This window comes from Python bivittatus, unplaced genomic scaffold (genome assembly GCF_059951505.1).
Source record: "Python bivittatus isolate LINGU-HERP-01145 unplaced genomic scaffold, Pbiv_v1 ctg000700_np1212, whole genome shotgun sequence".
NCBI classification, from domain to species: domain Eukaryota; kingdom Metazoa; phylum Chordata; class Lepidosauria; order Squamata; family Pythonidae; genus Python; species Python bivittatus.
Window position 1 is genome coordinate 66,518,743 of NW_028277098.1, and position 15,940 is coordinate 66,534,682.

General features: G+C 37.6%; 1 protein-coding gene across 3 annotated transcripts in view; it reads left to right on the top strand.

Annotated features, from left to right (window-relative positions):
- The first annotated feature begins 429 nt into the window (after positions 1 to 429).
- Positions 430 to 15,940, top strand: part of RAP1A (RAP1A, member of RAS oncogene family) — a 97,004-nt gene continuing 81,493 nt past the window's right edge. The window contains exon 1 of one of the 3 annotated variants that reach the window (XM_088154516.1): positions 430 to 589. The gene's annotated coding sequence lies outside the window, so the exon portion shown is untranslated. Of the gene's footprint in view, positions 590 to 845; positions 928 to 15,940 lie in introns of those variants that run through there. The other 2 variants (XM_088154517.1, XM_007425525.4) reach the window with 2 other exon arrangements.

Consider the following 15,940-nt stretch of genomic DNA (forward strand, 5'->3'; position numbering starts at 1 on the left):
TTCTTCCAGCTCAGATCTGGTAGCAGCAGTAGGAGATAGGGACAACTGGCTGCCTTCCCCCGTAAGCGGAGGAGGAGATGTTGCAGTGGTCGTGCGTGCCTGCTGCTGCGTGGGTGGGGGGGTCGCCGCAGGAGGCTTCCAACCGGTGAGTGGACCGGGGCCCCGCTCTCTTCGAGGAGCGACGACTTCAGGGCTGCTTGACACAGCTCCTCCCTAGCCAGAGCTGCCGGCCGGACGCCAGCCCTGCAGAAAGAGAGCAGCGGCGCGAAGCACCCTTGAAAAATCAGCGCGCCGAAGGCTGCTCCGCCGGGCCGCCCCGGACTCGCGGAACGGCTCCTTTTCCTTTCGTGCGCCCGCCGTCCTCGCTCCTCCCTCGCCGGCTCGAGAGCCCCGCCCCACTCCCAGGGAGGAAAGGGAGGGCGGAGCGCACGAGCTGCCGCCGCCGCCGCCGCCGCCGCCGCGCACTGGAGCCGCCGAGCCTCGAGCGAGGACGAGCAGGCAGGTAGCGAGGAGCCGGAGGAAGGAAGCCAGCAGAGCAGCGGGCGGGAGGACGGGCGGCTTGGCTCGCCCTGGCAGCAGCGGCAACGGGGTGAGCGGGGCGGCGGGAGAGGGGAAGCGGCGGCGGCTTGGTCGGTCTCTCCTCGCTGGCCCTGCGCGGGGCCCGGTCGCCTCCCTCTCGCCGCCAGGCCGAGGGGCCCTGCAGCTGCGTGTTGGCTCGGAGCCCGGGAGGGAAAGGAGCAGGCAGGGTGCTCCCCCTCCGGAGAAAAGGAAGGGGCGCCTCGCCCCCGCCCCCGCACGCGGAGGGACCGGGTGAGCGGCTGTGAAACTACTGCGCCCCGGCAGCCGAAGGAGGGCTCCGGAGGGAGAGGCTCTGACAGCCAGGCTGGAGCCGGGCCAGAGAGTGGCTACCCGGAGTGCACGTAACGTGTGCGTGTTTGCGGCCGGTCGAGGTTGCGAGGCGGGGGTTGCAGCATGATGGGGAGTCGTGGACGGTCACGGGGGTTTAAAGTGGTGAAGTACTCCAACATTTCTTGGAAGGGAGAAAAAAAGGTAGGGGCGCCAGGGGGAAGGCTAGTTGGATCGGTTGGACAGCACTGATACCTTTCCCCATTAGTTAGAAGGTTGCTGCCTCTCTTTGCGCTCCCTTGCTGTTCGTCCTGCTCCTTCAGGACTGGATGGATCTTTCCGCCTCTTTCTCGAAATAGGGGTGCCCACCCTCTTTAGCTAGAGGGTCATTGTGCGTGGTTGAAGGGAGTGGTCCCTCCTTTTAGAGGAGTGTTTCTCAACGTTGGGAACTTTAAGTTGACTGCACTTCAACTCCCAGAATTCGATGCTGGCTGGGGAATTCTGGGAGTTGAAGTCCAGTCATCTTAACGTTCCCAAGGTTGAGAAACACTGCTCTAGAAGGACCAGAGCTTTGATGGGATTTTTCTCTGTGGGACAGAGAAACCCAGGGACCAAAGGGAGCTGTTCCTTCTTTGGCGGCCATAGTGTGGGTGCCAAGCAGAGGCATTTTCAGGCTACTTTTGGTAACAGTATAACACGGCTGGCATTGGCATGGTTGCTTTTCCTTCTCATGTATATAGTGGTCTTCTGAACGTAATGACATAATAAGAATTTTCATTCTTACTAGTTATAGTGTAATCCCCATTCTAGCTGAAGATATTCTGCTTCTATTTGTATCTCCAGCAGCCACTAGTGACAAGTTGCTTTGATGTGCGGGTGGATCCAAACTTATTATGTTGAAGTCATTGGCATGCTGGGTCTTTAATGCCAAATACTTGAATTACTGCCAGAAAGGCTCCACTTCCTCTCATCCCCCTTCCCTTAAATTTCTGCTTCTGGTTGGTTCCATTAATGAGGAAGTAAAATATAGAATTTCCCCATGTCTCCCATGTTACAGAATGTAAGGAAAAGAAACTGGACTCTCCACTTCTCTCTTTTGAACTTCTGTGGTTGGGGGAAGATTGCTGGCACTTTGCTGCCATCCTGTTTCAGCTTTAGCACAGCTTTAGGCCTTTTGCAATAGCAGTTTTGCTAAGGATCCCCATTTGGGTCAAAAGACAATCCTTAACTTCAGTTGCTTTTGTCTGCCTTAGATGAATAGCTCTCTCCTTGAAAGGACCAATAACTTCCTGCCAGCTGTAAACTTTGTAACAAGCCTCCTTTTGAATATTGCAGTGGCTGAAAGCAGCACTAAACTGAATTACATGTAAACCAGGGATGTTCAATGTCTGCTGTTGCTATCATAGATATCATCCAGTGTGAGGTTGGTGCATGGACTCATTCTCTGTGTTGAGTTGTACATACAGTGAATTAGAAATTATTCAGGTTACAATAATATCTGCTTTGGGGAACCTGAGCAGCTGCTTGCATTTCTAGTTAATGGTCATTTTTCCCATAGAAAACATATTTGATGTGACCTGGCTGGTTCAGCCAAGTATGTGACTTATTTGATGTCACCTGGCTGGTTCAGCCATGGCTCTACAGTGACTGAAAAAGTCTGTAGCCTTGCATTCCAAGTGCACATTAGACTCATTTGATGGGGAGTTGGCAGCCTCTAAATTGCTCTCCCTGCAGAATGGAAATAAAAATGAGCAGTTCATAAAAGCGAAGATGTGACTCCTGAAAGCTAGCAATGTTACCAAATAAGTTAGACATGCATGAATATTTTTTACTTCTTGGAGTACCAAGATTGGAAGACAAAAATACAGTGGGAACCCACTCTCAAATGTATATTTAGCACTTTAAGTTATTATTATTTTAATGCCTTCTAGTCAGTGTTGACTGCTAGTGACTGCCTGGAAAGTCCCTGCAGTTTTCTTGGCAAGGTTTTTCAGAAGTGGTTTGCCCTTGCCTTCTTCCTAGGGCTGAGAGAAAGTGACTGGCTGAAAGTCACCCAACTGGCTTTGTGCCTAAGGCAGGACTAGACCTTACAGTCTTCCTGTTTCTAGTCTGGTGCCTTAACTACACCAAACCTGCTCCCTTTAAGCTATTGGAAGCTAGAATTATTACTGATTTGTCAGGCTTATAATATTTCAACATATTCAATTTGGATTGCTCTTTTTCAGAATGATGGAGTGACTCGGTTTTGAAATTGAAAAATGAGCTTATCTGGTCATTAATACAGTTTCTTGACTATAGGATTTCCTATTTTGAAATAGCAACAACATCTCCAAAAAGGGAAATGCAGTATACTATTTGCAGTATGTCACAAGACAGGAGAGCAGTCACATTGTCTACACGTTATGCCAGTCTTCTATTTTAATGTGATGTGGGAAGTATAATTCTTCTTCATGTATATCATTTCCTTCACAAATAGTACTCCCATGTCATTCCATCATGTGTATACTTAAAGAATCCTTGGGGAATGGGGAAATCTTGTTTGTGTAGATTTTAAAGGAGTTATCTTTAGGTGTGTAGATTACTTCATATGTATCACAATGCAGTTCCAAACCATCTTAACAACCTGCATGTATTGGGCAATGGCAAGATTATATTCTCTCTGGTTATAAAACTTTCAGAATAATTGACTTGCTATAGCAGTAATCCATGAGGTATTATTTGTGTGCCAATAGCTGCTATTTGTAGAAAAACTAGAGATTGTCCAGATACCCGAGATGCTTAAAATAAGAACAAAACTGTCAATGAAAACTAAATGTTATGAATGAAGTAAAAAATTATATTTTTAAAAAACTTAAAATGAAAAATTCATGTTTATAAAACTGATGTCTGTAGTTATATGTTTACAACACTTTAAATTTAGATTTCAGAAGATAACAATGTCCTGTTAAGAACTGGAAGCTTTCATGGCATTTACTTGTTACCCTAGTTAGTATTTGCAGTTGAGCTTAACTGTAGCAGCAGTTTGAATGTCAGGATTTATAATTCAGTACCCAATGTCTTGGTTTTAATTATTTCATGTTACTTAATGAAACAGTTTAAAATGGCATGTAAAATGGATTTCCAGCTTCACTGGCCTTTTAGTTAACCCAGAACCCACTGAAGTGCTATTTTTCAAATCGGTAAATTGTCTTGATATGTTGAATCCAGATGCTTATATTCTAAAATAGTGGAAATACATTCCAGTGAGAGCTTTAGCAGTGCAAATTCCACTGACGTGAAGTAGTGTAAAAACATTTACACTACTTACATAAACTTTCATAGAATACATGTTCGTTTTTAAGGTGCTACAAGACCTTTTGCTGTTTCTGCCACAAAAGTTGACCTCTCTTTTTGAATCTTACTGTAGTGATACCTGAAAATGCTGATTGCATTGTGCCCATTACTACTCAGTCTTTGCAAAAGCAGTGTAAAATACATATGGCTATAATTCTATTAGAACAGCTTGACAGTACCAGTCATTGTATCCTATTGCCATGGATTTTTTTTTCCCAAAATAGTAATGTATATGTGTCAAACTAATACCTGTACTTGATTGCCCTCAACAATCAAAAGGTTTGGTAATTCTGTTATTGGACAATTTGATTACTATATTCTACTGAATTTCTGAAGAACATTTTTTTGCAATTGGTAAAAAAATGTATTTATGTCAGTAGAACATGTGTAGTTTTTAAGGTGGAGCTGAACTAAAACAGGAAGTCCTGTGTTCAGCTAATTCTGTAAACAGATCTATTTTCATACATGTTATTTTCTCCAAAGCTTGACACTTCAGCAGAACAGTGTTTGGTGTTTTAAAAAGTCATAATGTTCATCCCTACTATTTAGTAAAGGTTATGATTAAAAAAACATTATATTGTGTACAATAAATATGTGATTGACAAAGGCTCTCTTTGCCAGATAGATTGGATGACCTTGATCAGAAGAATTGAGGAAATACTATTAGTTCTGAATGGTAGTGAAAGTGATCATTGGAAAGTTAATTATAGTTATGTGAGTTTGAATAAGTTTTCTTTGGAGGCTTGTGTTGCAAACACTTTATAGGCTGAGCATAAAACTAAACAATTTTCACATTAAAATTTACAGCATAAATACATGTATATGTTCATGACCAGATGCATGTTTACATGTATTTTATGCACAAATGACTTTTTGCATTGTAAAAGGAGCCAGTATTGTAGTGCTGGATTTTTGCAGAAAAGTTGGTGTTAACTCTTACTTCAGAGTTAATACTCATATGATTGTAGTGTAATAATATGATCTTAAGTATTTTTATTAAAATAAATTCCTTTGGGTTCAAGGATACCTATTTCCTAATATATATGCTTTTTAGTTTAGATTGGAGTGGCTGAGTTTATTTGTGCAGGGTATTTATATTTTTGTGCACTATTTTGTATAAAGAGTGTCAGAACTGCAGCCATGCAGTGAAAAAGTTTACGCTCTAATATGCCAAATGATACAGATTTCATGCCCCACCCACACCCAGGGGGGCATGGTTGGCATAAAGTAGAACTGAACTTGGCAGCTATAGTACCTGAATAATAACAAAATATTTTTGTTTCTTTGAGTCTTTAGAAATGTGCTTTTGTACAAAGTTAATCATTTCTAATTGACTTGCTGTGACAGTTGTTGAACCCAAATTTATGGCTCTGACAATTGTCATAATTGAAGAAGGTCTGACATTGTTGAACCCAGATTTATGGCTCTACTTACTAGTTCTATCAATGTGTTGTTGCAGGAAAATATTAAAGTGAAATACACTTCATATGTACAAACTTTATGATTTCAGGAAGCTTTGGAACAAAGAATGATTGTTTACTGATCAGCCATGGAATATTTCCTTTAAATAATCTAGTGACCTGTATATCCCATAGACATCTCTTTGATTTTGGTGAAAATTAGCTAAAACATGGATGAACACTCAGAATTTCAAAAGTGAGAAATGTTTCAATATCTATGGAGTGGTGGTGTTCTGTAGATGTTTTGAAGTAGAGCCCATTACCTTATGAACATCCAACAAGCCTAGTTAAACAAGTCATTACTCTCTATATAATGCATCTAAGTTTTATTTTCTCCATGTTTACTTTTTTTCTCTTCCTATCCTATTTATGAAGAATGTTGCAGTTTTGTGGCAATGTTGCAAATAACAGGGAAAATGAAATTCTCACCAATCTCAAGTTTAGTAGATAAATTTATTTATTTATTCATTCAATTTGGATAGCCATCTATTTCAACAAGTGTCTTTAGGTGATGATGAATGATTTCCCCGCGTTATGTAGTTTTGAAAGACGAGAAGCCAGAAGATAGAAAAGTTTACAAAAACAAGGTTAATATAAGGTTAAGATTGCAGGCATTGAAACCATGACTGGAGAGCACACATTTGATTTAAAGATCTGAAGGTGATTTAATCAGAATCAGTTGTAAATCCTATTTGGAAAACCAAATAGACTTGTGAGTCCATCTGGAATTTAGAGATCAAGGAAGTGAATAGAGTTCTCTGTTTAATGAGCTCTGCCACTTCTGGCCTGGATTCAAGAGGTAATTAATACATATCTGAAGAAGACAGTAATGCACCCCCTCTTGAGGAAACTTTTTTTTTAAATCATCTTTATTGGACAACATCTGCTGTGTATGCAGTCTTCCTTTTTGGGGAAGATTTTTGGATCCCTTCTAGTCATGATTCAGGCTTGGGTGTGGGACGGAAATAGCATTGGTCTCCCTGGTGAATGATTTATGTTGGGACCTGGATGGAGGGCATGTTCCCCTCTGGTTGCACCCTCTCAGCGGTGTTTAAAATAATTAATGATAGTATCCTTTATCCTTAACTCCTGTAACCCTTGTTGGGAATGGGAAACACCTTAATAGAGTGATTTTGCTTCTTCGTGAGCAGGTCATTCCAGTTGGTGTACATGGGAGAGGATGTTTGAGCCCTTGATTACACCAGTGAAGGTATCACAAGACTTGGCTGCCTCCCCATGTTATTTAGTATATACCAGAAACTGAAAGTTTTTGAATAAATAAATTTCAATCAGATCCATTTGTACATCCCTATTAAGCAATCAAAGATTTCTGCCTGACTAGATAAAACTATCGATTTTGTGTTCTTCATCCTTTTCATCCAAATTCTCTCTGTCTTATTCATGAATATTTTTTTTGGTAAAAGGGGTGTGTGTGTGAGAGAGAGGAAATAGAGCATGAACACACATACCCCAGCAAAATTCTCTCCCATCCCGAAATATGTCGCATTAAAAATTGCATATATACTTTTAGTTGGCAAGGGGCACAGGATTCAATCTGGTTATGTCATGAAAAGAGGTAGAACTAGAATTTTCATCCCTTTTTTTGAGAATGATTTTGGGTGTGTACCCCATTCCCCAATATAGGTATGCAAAACCTATAGAAGGCTTAATACACCTAATTATACATTTTATTTTTTAAGAATTAAATAATTCATTTATTTATTTCTCAGACTGATAAGCACTTATGTCACAGCTGTTTCTCATGCCACTATGTGTGATGGTTTGATAATTTCATCAGCACAGACTTGATGTGCTCTGCATGCCTTTTGAAAATATGGATTGCCCACCACTGAAGAAGGGAATGAATTATGCCATCCAAATATCCATGGGTGTGCTCTTGGAATCTTAAATGGGCAAATATCCTCAATATGTACACAATAAATTAAATGTATGACTTTGATAGGGAATGACAAGTATTATTTGGCTATTCTGACTTATCTTTTTAACTTATCTTTTATAAGGGATGTATATGAGATAGCCACCTTGATTCAATTACTGCAGAAGAAAAAGATGTGGTTAAATACTACGTTATCTCACAGCTGTTGATTTCTTTAGAATTCATGCGGTAGTTACTATATTTTTCTCAAATGCTAATGCCTAAACTGGCTTGGAATGAGTAGAGATCAGAGTTTTGGGTGGGATAATCTTCATTGTTGATAGTCCCTTTTCTCTGTATTCAATGATTACTGACATGTATTTGGTATTATAGGATATAATAAAAAGGAGTACAGTATTTATTTCCTTGTGAAGTTATTTAACAGGATGCAAAATAAGAATTTTGATGTTCTTCCTTAGAAGTGTTTCTTATTCTCTAATGAAAAGCAACACAATTTAAATTTAGTTCTTGTATAACTTGTAGCCTCTATATTTAACTAATTCTACAATTATACATATGTGCTTTTACAACAGTGATTCCCGGATTTGATAAATCCCTGTGGATTGCAGACAAATCCAGAACTGAACCTATCTAGTTTCTTTGTTTGGAACTTAGTATATAATTAACACACACAAAGGAAAAAATCCCCCCACTTCTCTGAGTGGAGCTTAGCAATTGAAAAATATTTGTATTTAATGCTAAGTTATAACTGTTCTAGTCAAGTTTAAAATATGAAGGTTAGCATCTGGAGTGAGTTCCTTCTGTGAATGATTGACTGTGAGATTTTTTTAAAAAATAAAACTATATTTGAAAGCAGTTCAATCCATTCTCTCCCCCTCCCTGAATTAGGTAGAAATTTACCTGTATTCTCCTTAGAAAAAACTTGTTCAGTAGAGTACAATATTCTAAAATGAAATTGCTTACTGTTAGTTACATTGTAAATATACTAAGCCAAAATCCCCATGATTTTTTACTGGATTGGCTGATATCCAAAGATAAAATTATATATGATCTTATTTAAACTTGGTGGCAAACGGCATTTGCATCACATTGACTAACTGAATAGTTTCGAAGGCTAGTTGTAGACTGAGATCAAGGATGAGGTCTCCTTCAAGTCAAATTCATGCCTGGTGACTTCCTGGACTTTTCATATTGCTTTCTTGGCAATAATATGAAAATGGTTAACCATCGCATTCTTCCAGGTTGTTTTCTTGATTTTCATTATTCTAGGTCCAATTCTGCTTAGCTTTTCAAAACTAGTAAAAAAAGGTTGTGCCGCCTCACTGGGCAGAGTAGGAGGACAAGAGTGTAGCATTTAGTTAGAATCTATTTTTATTTTCCCCTTTTGATGTCACATTCCTAAGAAGTAAAGTGTTGGGACCCACATCACATGCCAAAAAAGGGTGGGGCTGTAGCCCAAAGTGAGTGAGACTGCTCACTTTCCCACCCCTCTTTTACCTCTATTTCTTTTTTCTGTCACCCCTTTTCTTTCTGTTTTATGCTATTTTATCTCTCTTTTCACTCTTCTTTCCTTCCAGGGAAGGGGCAGATGGCTTTTTGAAAATTCATTTGTAGTTTCTATTTCAGCCAGTACAGGTGAACCTTGCTATTTATGGCGGTTATATTCCAAGGTCAACCACATATGATGAAAATGTGGATATTGAAACCTTGAGCCTATGGGAATGGGAGGAGGGAGGTTAGTTTGAGAGTCCCATAAAATGATTGAAATGTCCACAGAATTCTCCAAAAATATAAGCAGGAGTAAAAATACTGTACCAAGATCATATCACAATTTCCACATTCCCGCTCTGTTTTATTATGAATAAAGGCTAGGCAAATAAAAGCTAAAGAATAACTATTTTTGAACATTGTAACTATTTTATTTTTTTTAAAAAAGCTCTAGAATGCAGGTAGTTCTTGTTTAGTGACTACCTCGTTTAGCGACCATTCACAGTTACAACAGTGATAAAAGTAACTTTATGATCAGTCCTTGCATTTATGACCTTCACAAGTCTGTAAAGCAAAGGAAAGCTGAAGGCAGTCCCAGTTTCACATAGCCACCTCTTTGCTTAATGACCAAGTTGCTGGTCTTATTGTGGTTGCTAAATGAGGAGTACCTGTACAGAAGAAATAAGCAATGGAGTTCTTTTGCTCCATTGCTAGAGTTAGCTGCTTTCCCTCCAGCATTCACAGTAGTATCATTTTCCTTGTTTGATCTAGTTTTGTTATTTTTCCTATCCCAGTGTTTTAAGTCTACAGTAGATGTATTTCTTGAGTAGTATTTTAAAAGTGAGTGAGATTGCAAGGTTTCTTCTGGGCTAGTAGTAGTAGTAGTTTATTAATTGATTAGTCTTATGACCATATCAAAGAAAATAAAATATAGGTAAAATACAGGATCTAATTCCAGGATAAAATAGATTTTAAAAAACCAATAAAATACATATGTGATAAATACAAAGAATCAGCATTCAGCTAAATACATCACCTTTACACGAAACTCCAATCTGTTTGATATAATGGGTTCTTAGCTGAACTGCCTTGTCTATAAACTTGGCAGTTCTGCTCAGAATGTGTATGTTAAAGCCCAAGAGGAAATAGGACAATCTGGGATTCAGGTCCCAGTGGGCTGTTCTTTCAAGTAGGGAAGTTAAATATCTACTCCTAAAAGGGGCATAGATTTGACAGTCAAACAAAACATGAGCAATATTTTCGATGGCTGGGGCACCACATATACACATCCTCTCATGATATGGCAGGTGATGGAAGCACCCGTATTTGGCCACGGAATCCAACAACTCAAATCTTGCTCTAGAATAGGCCCTTCTTAAGAACTGCTAGTAAGGAAGTGCCCAGAGTTTCTGAAAAGCTGGCACCTCTTCTGGCAAGGCCTTTACTTCCTAAGTAGGCCTAGCACAGCAGCAGCAAATGGAAGAAATAAGGGGGAAAAAAACCACCTTGAAATTCAGCTGTGAGAGGAAACTTCCTGTGTTTGTTAGATATACAAAACTTTTAAGTATCTTATTTAGGATCCCTTTAAAGAAACCTTATTCTACAGCTCCAAGGTCTTCTGGCATGGTATATGCATTTGAGTTAAAATGAGGACTTGTCTAATCAATGTTTTAGATTACAGTGATTTTTTTCCTCTGAACCATCTGGTATATAGGCAGGATGGTATAAATATGGTTTCATTTTTGGATTCAGTTTTACTGGCCCATCAAATAGTCATAAAACAAAGGATAAAGTATTCCATAAATGTATTTATTTCTCATAGTGCTGCCTCCTTGCATCATTTCAGCAATCATTTTTTACGCTTTGTTATAGTCTCTTTAACACAATTGCAGCCCTGGAGATTTTCATGCCACTGATGTTGACCATGAGAAGCTATTTTGGGAACTCCTGCAGTTTGGATTTGTGTGCATACCCAGAGAACCAGAGCATGCAGATCCTTCCATATAAACAAAAAGGTACCAGTTTGTTCCCAAAATAGTAACTTAGTAAAGAAAATGGAATAAATCTAAGCCTAATTTTTTAATCCTTCTTCAGGAAAAAAAAAAGATTTGAAAGTTTTACTATACTTTTTATTCTGTATTTTCTTTCTATATATGCCCTTTAAAGAATGATTTTTCTGGACTAGATTCCAAATGTTTCCAAGATTTACAAAGACTATTTGTAGGCTGTCCCTTTTCCCAGTAGCATTTAATAGGTCAAGTTTTATGATGCAGCATTTGGGGAAAGACTGCAGCTTTTTGTAAGTTTCCAAAGAGGGACTTGCTCTTTTACAGTACTCTGTTGATATACTACCACAGATAACTAATGAACCAATTAATAATTCTTGAGTGATAATTCTGGTAGAGGTTCTTGCAGATCTGCCCTAGTCCAAAGGTTTTAGCTTTACTATATATATCTATATTTTAAGAGATTGAACTTGGCATTTATTTGTCCAGCCTTTATCCTCACGTGATACTTCTGTAATTGAAGTGTTCAACATGCAACAGTGAAGCTGGGAAGGGTGCTTGAAAGCCTACCATCTGTGTTACAGTATTTGGATGAGATAAGCCTGCTTCTTTTAGCAGGGATGCTGCATGATGGTAACCCCAGAAACTGACCATGATCTACAGTTCATTGAAAGATCAGAAGATAAAATTAAGTTTTATCAGCTTTGAAGGGTAAATTACAATTCTGCAACTCCTAGGTTCTTTTCCTGAAACCTTTGTGGAAGAGAACTGAAAAAATGAGGTGCATTCAGGGTCCATCCTATTTACTTTTTTAAAGATATAATTTTAACATATGTGTTTCTTAATAACTTAATTACAGTAATCAACTGGTTTGATATTCTTACATTTAAAATTAAATATTCTTTCTTTTTTCCCTTTTATTATATTGTTTCAATATAAATAACAAATATTTAATTCCTATATCATCTCATGAAAATGACAATATACAGTATTGTCATATACATATACAGTAGAAGGAATGAAATAAGGTATGTACGTTGCTGTGGGTTTCTTCTTAAACCTGCAACTAGCAAGCACAGTAGAAGAATGAGATCCGGGGCTGCCATATCTAATCCAACCAGGATGATCTTTTGAGCACAAACAGGTGACAGATTTTTTAATAACCTTCAGCAACTGGAAACCTATTGGTTTCAGTTTCAATGAAACAATCGCGACAGTAGCTTTTTAGCAAACAAAGTTGCATTATTTTCTATAGTGACTTTTGGGGCAATATTCTGTACAATTGTATTAATTCAGTATATGTAAACATAAATCATGGCAAATGAGGGCAGGAAAATGTAACTTCACAAACAAAGTGCTGAGATCTTTGTAGAATTTGTAGAAACTAATAAAAAATGATCTTGTTGCCGTGATAGATAGGACAGTGAAAACATTATTTTAGTGTGAAGTGACACTGAAAAAAATACCTATGCTAGGGAGCATTATAGAATGAAAATTGCCTGTGTCATGATGCCTTTATATGCATCTGCAGTACCATTACATAGGAAGGATTGTGAAGAGTTTAGTACACCATTAGTGCAAAGAATATCCTGTAGCTGGAAACCATGTGGAGAAAGGGAAGCATTTGAATCACCTTCTCTGGTGCATTAAATTTTTGAATTTAGAAAAAAGGAGATTGTGTCAAGTTGAGTTGCACAACTTGTATCCCCTAAAGACTTTCCAAGGGCTTTTGCTGAATTGTAATTCTTAATGTGACAGAAAGGGGGAAATTATGTGAGAAACAATTATATTAAGTTATTTAATTAAATTTATTTTTATCACATTTAAATTAAATTTAGCTCTTGTCTTACCACCTTCTTGTCCTGGCTCACTCACTTTTTAAAGCATGGTGCTCAGCACATCATTCAAATCCAAGTCTCAAATCCCTTGGCCTCAAGAAGTGTATTAAAAGTAGAGATTTATAGTAAGATGAGTTGGAATGTTCTTTATTTATTATTAGAGTTTTTATCCCATCTTTATTTTGGTTAACTCAACATCATAGCCAATGTTCCTGTCTCCTATTTTCTCTCCAACATCAATTCTGTGTGGTAGGTTGGGCTGAAAGAAAGCGACTGCCCAAAGTCACCTAGCCGGCTTTTGTGCCTAAGGGAGGACTAGATCTCACAGTCTTCCAATTGCTAGCCTAGCATCTTAGTGCAGCACCAAACTGGTTCTCCTTTTCTCTCTCCCTGGCTTTCTTTGCATCTTTCTTCCATAATGGTAAAAATCTGGTTGACACAATGAAATGTACAGATAGTCCCTGGGTTAAGAATGCTCGGCTTACAGATGACCCATAGTTAAGAAGGGAGCCTATTGTAGCAAAATTTGAGTCAAATACACAATGATTCAAGTTAAATACACAATGGTTTGAGTTCATTACACAATACTACTTATACAATATTATACAATAATACTGTTACGGCTTACGTACAAATTCGACTTAAGGACAGACCTTGGGAACGGAACTTGTTCTTAAACTGAGGACTACCTGTATTGGCAAGTGATTCATAATGGAAAAGAAAGGCCTTTTTCACAAAGCACATACAGGGTTTTGTGGCTTCAGTGAGATTTCCTCCCAATCTCTTGGTAGTTCCTGTGCTCATTTAAAAGCTGATAATATGGCCCCAGTTCTGCATCTGTGGTATATCATTTCCTAATGTGAAATCTTGCAATACATATCCATGACTATAATCTATTAATTGAGTATGCTAAAGTAGCCTACCATATAGCTCAGGATGCTTGGTAGTATTATTTTCATCAAGTTTACTGTTTTCTAGATGTTAAAGTCTATGTTAACTAGCAAAGTCTTAGCGAGCTGTTTTAGCAAACTAATTAAACATGCATTTAGTACTGCCTTATTAATTAATATGTAATTTTAATTCATGTTTCTCTCTAGTGCCTTTCAAGGCCATATTTTCCTTGCTTATTTAACATATAGCTTCCCATGCAATCATATTCCATAGTGGTTTATAATAAAATATTAAAATACAGTTAAAAGTATAAAAATATATTAATACATACTTGAAGCACTTCTATATATTTATGCTGCTTGTTGCTGCTTGGTGTAATAATGCTTTCTCTCCCTGATGCTGCTTTGATAATGCCTGATGTTTAGACGTGAGATAAGTGATGTCTAAACTGAATTACCCACTCAAAATGATCTGGGATGCAAACTGCATAAATAGGTACGGTGTCTGAATGGATGCATGCATGCACACTGAATGAGTTTGGAACTGATCCCTTGGTATTTGTTTGTAAGCAGAATTTAAATTCCCTTCACAAATAGATCTATTTTTAGTGCCTTTTGAGTTACTGTTATTACATGATATTCACTAATATGAACACTTTAAAGTCCTTTTCTTGAGGTATATAACTTGCTCAGAGTTTTACCCAGTGCCTTATTCTGCCACTGTTATGAGGGTTCATAATTAATGCATGTAACCCTCCATTAACCAATGTGTTCTTATTATAGAAGTATACTTCTAAAAATCACATGTAGAGAACACATGTAAAAGATAATAGAAATGTTTAAATTACTTTTCAATATTACTCAAGATTCTTGATTTCTCAGAGACAAAGACTATAGAAGAATGTAATAAAACCATGTTAAAACCATATGCCTTCCATTTTTAAGGCATATTTAGGATTGGATATGCAGATTAGATTCTACAGAGTTTCAACATATTATACAGACAGTAATTTGTGACTAAAGCTCTTTAAGTTCATACATCACATTAGATGATAATGTGGTTGATTTGATTTTGGCTTACTAACTTAGCTATTGTTGCTTAGTTATGTATGAACTCAGAGAATTATAATTTATTCAGTAAACTAAGGTTAAACTATACTAGGTGTAACTATGATACTATTTTTCTTACTTTGATATTAAATCTAATTTATAGTGAGTCTATAATAATGTAATTTTGTAGAATAAAAACTGTTATAGCTCAGAACAGTATGACTGTAATAGTTTTTTACTAGCTTTATATCAGATTATTCAAAAAAGCATACTTATTTTGTACCAAATTGAAAGCTTTTTTTCCCATAATCTTTTAAACTGCTCCTAATAGCAACTGTTCGGAATATGCTGTTTTGTTATCAACATTTACTATTTCTCTTGCTTAGAATAACATTACTTGGCTGACGATACTAAACATTAAAATTAAACTAAAAAAAATTGGAAGCTAAAAAATATAACCTAAAAGAGGGAAACCTTTTATATGTGTACCATACAGTAATGACTTTAGAAGAAAGAAAAGATTCTGAAGTGAAATATCTCAATATTTTGTTTTAAATTAGCTACGTGAATAAATTCAAAAAATTGCTAGTTTATAGGACCTCACCTGTAGGATCTCAGGCTAGTGCTTAAATACAAGACTTGGTTGTAGCTGTGTAACAGGCTGCAATATTTAACATTAGATAATTGCTTACCTGTCATTTATTATACTGATTTTCAGTAATAGAACAGCATAGTTCTTAAGATTTTCCTGGGGGAGGAAAAAAGTATCCAAGTATGAAATTTCAGAGGTTGCCTGATTTTAAGATGAAGATTCCTAACTGATTGGTTATTAAACTCTAAAGATAATAAATAATGGAAATCTGACTTGCTGAACAGAGTCTCTAAAGAAACATTTTAAAGTAGTGATGATGTTGTCTGATTGTTTTGACTTCCTAGGAATCAGTAATACAAGGATTTCTGTTACCGTAAACTAGTACTATTTTTGCAAAAAATCTGCTGCCCCATATTTTGTTTATCCAGTAATTTTAATATGACATGTAGTCCAATTCCTTACTTTCATCCCAGTGTAACTGAACTATAATGTGGGTCATCTTTTCTCTCCCCCATCTTTTGTGGCTCCTTAATCCAAGCC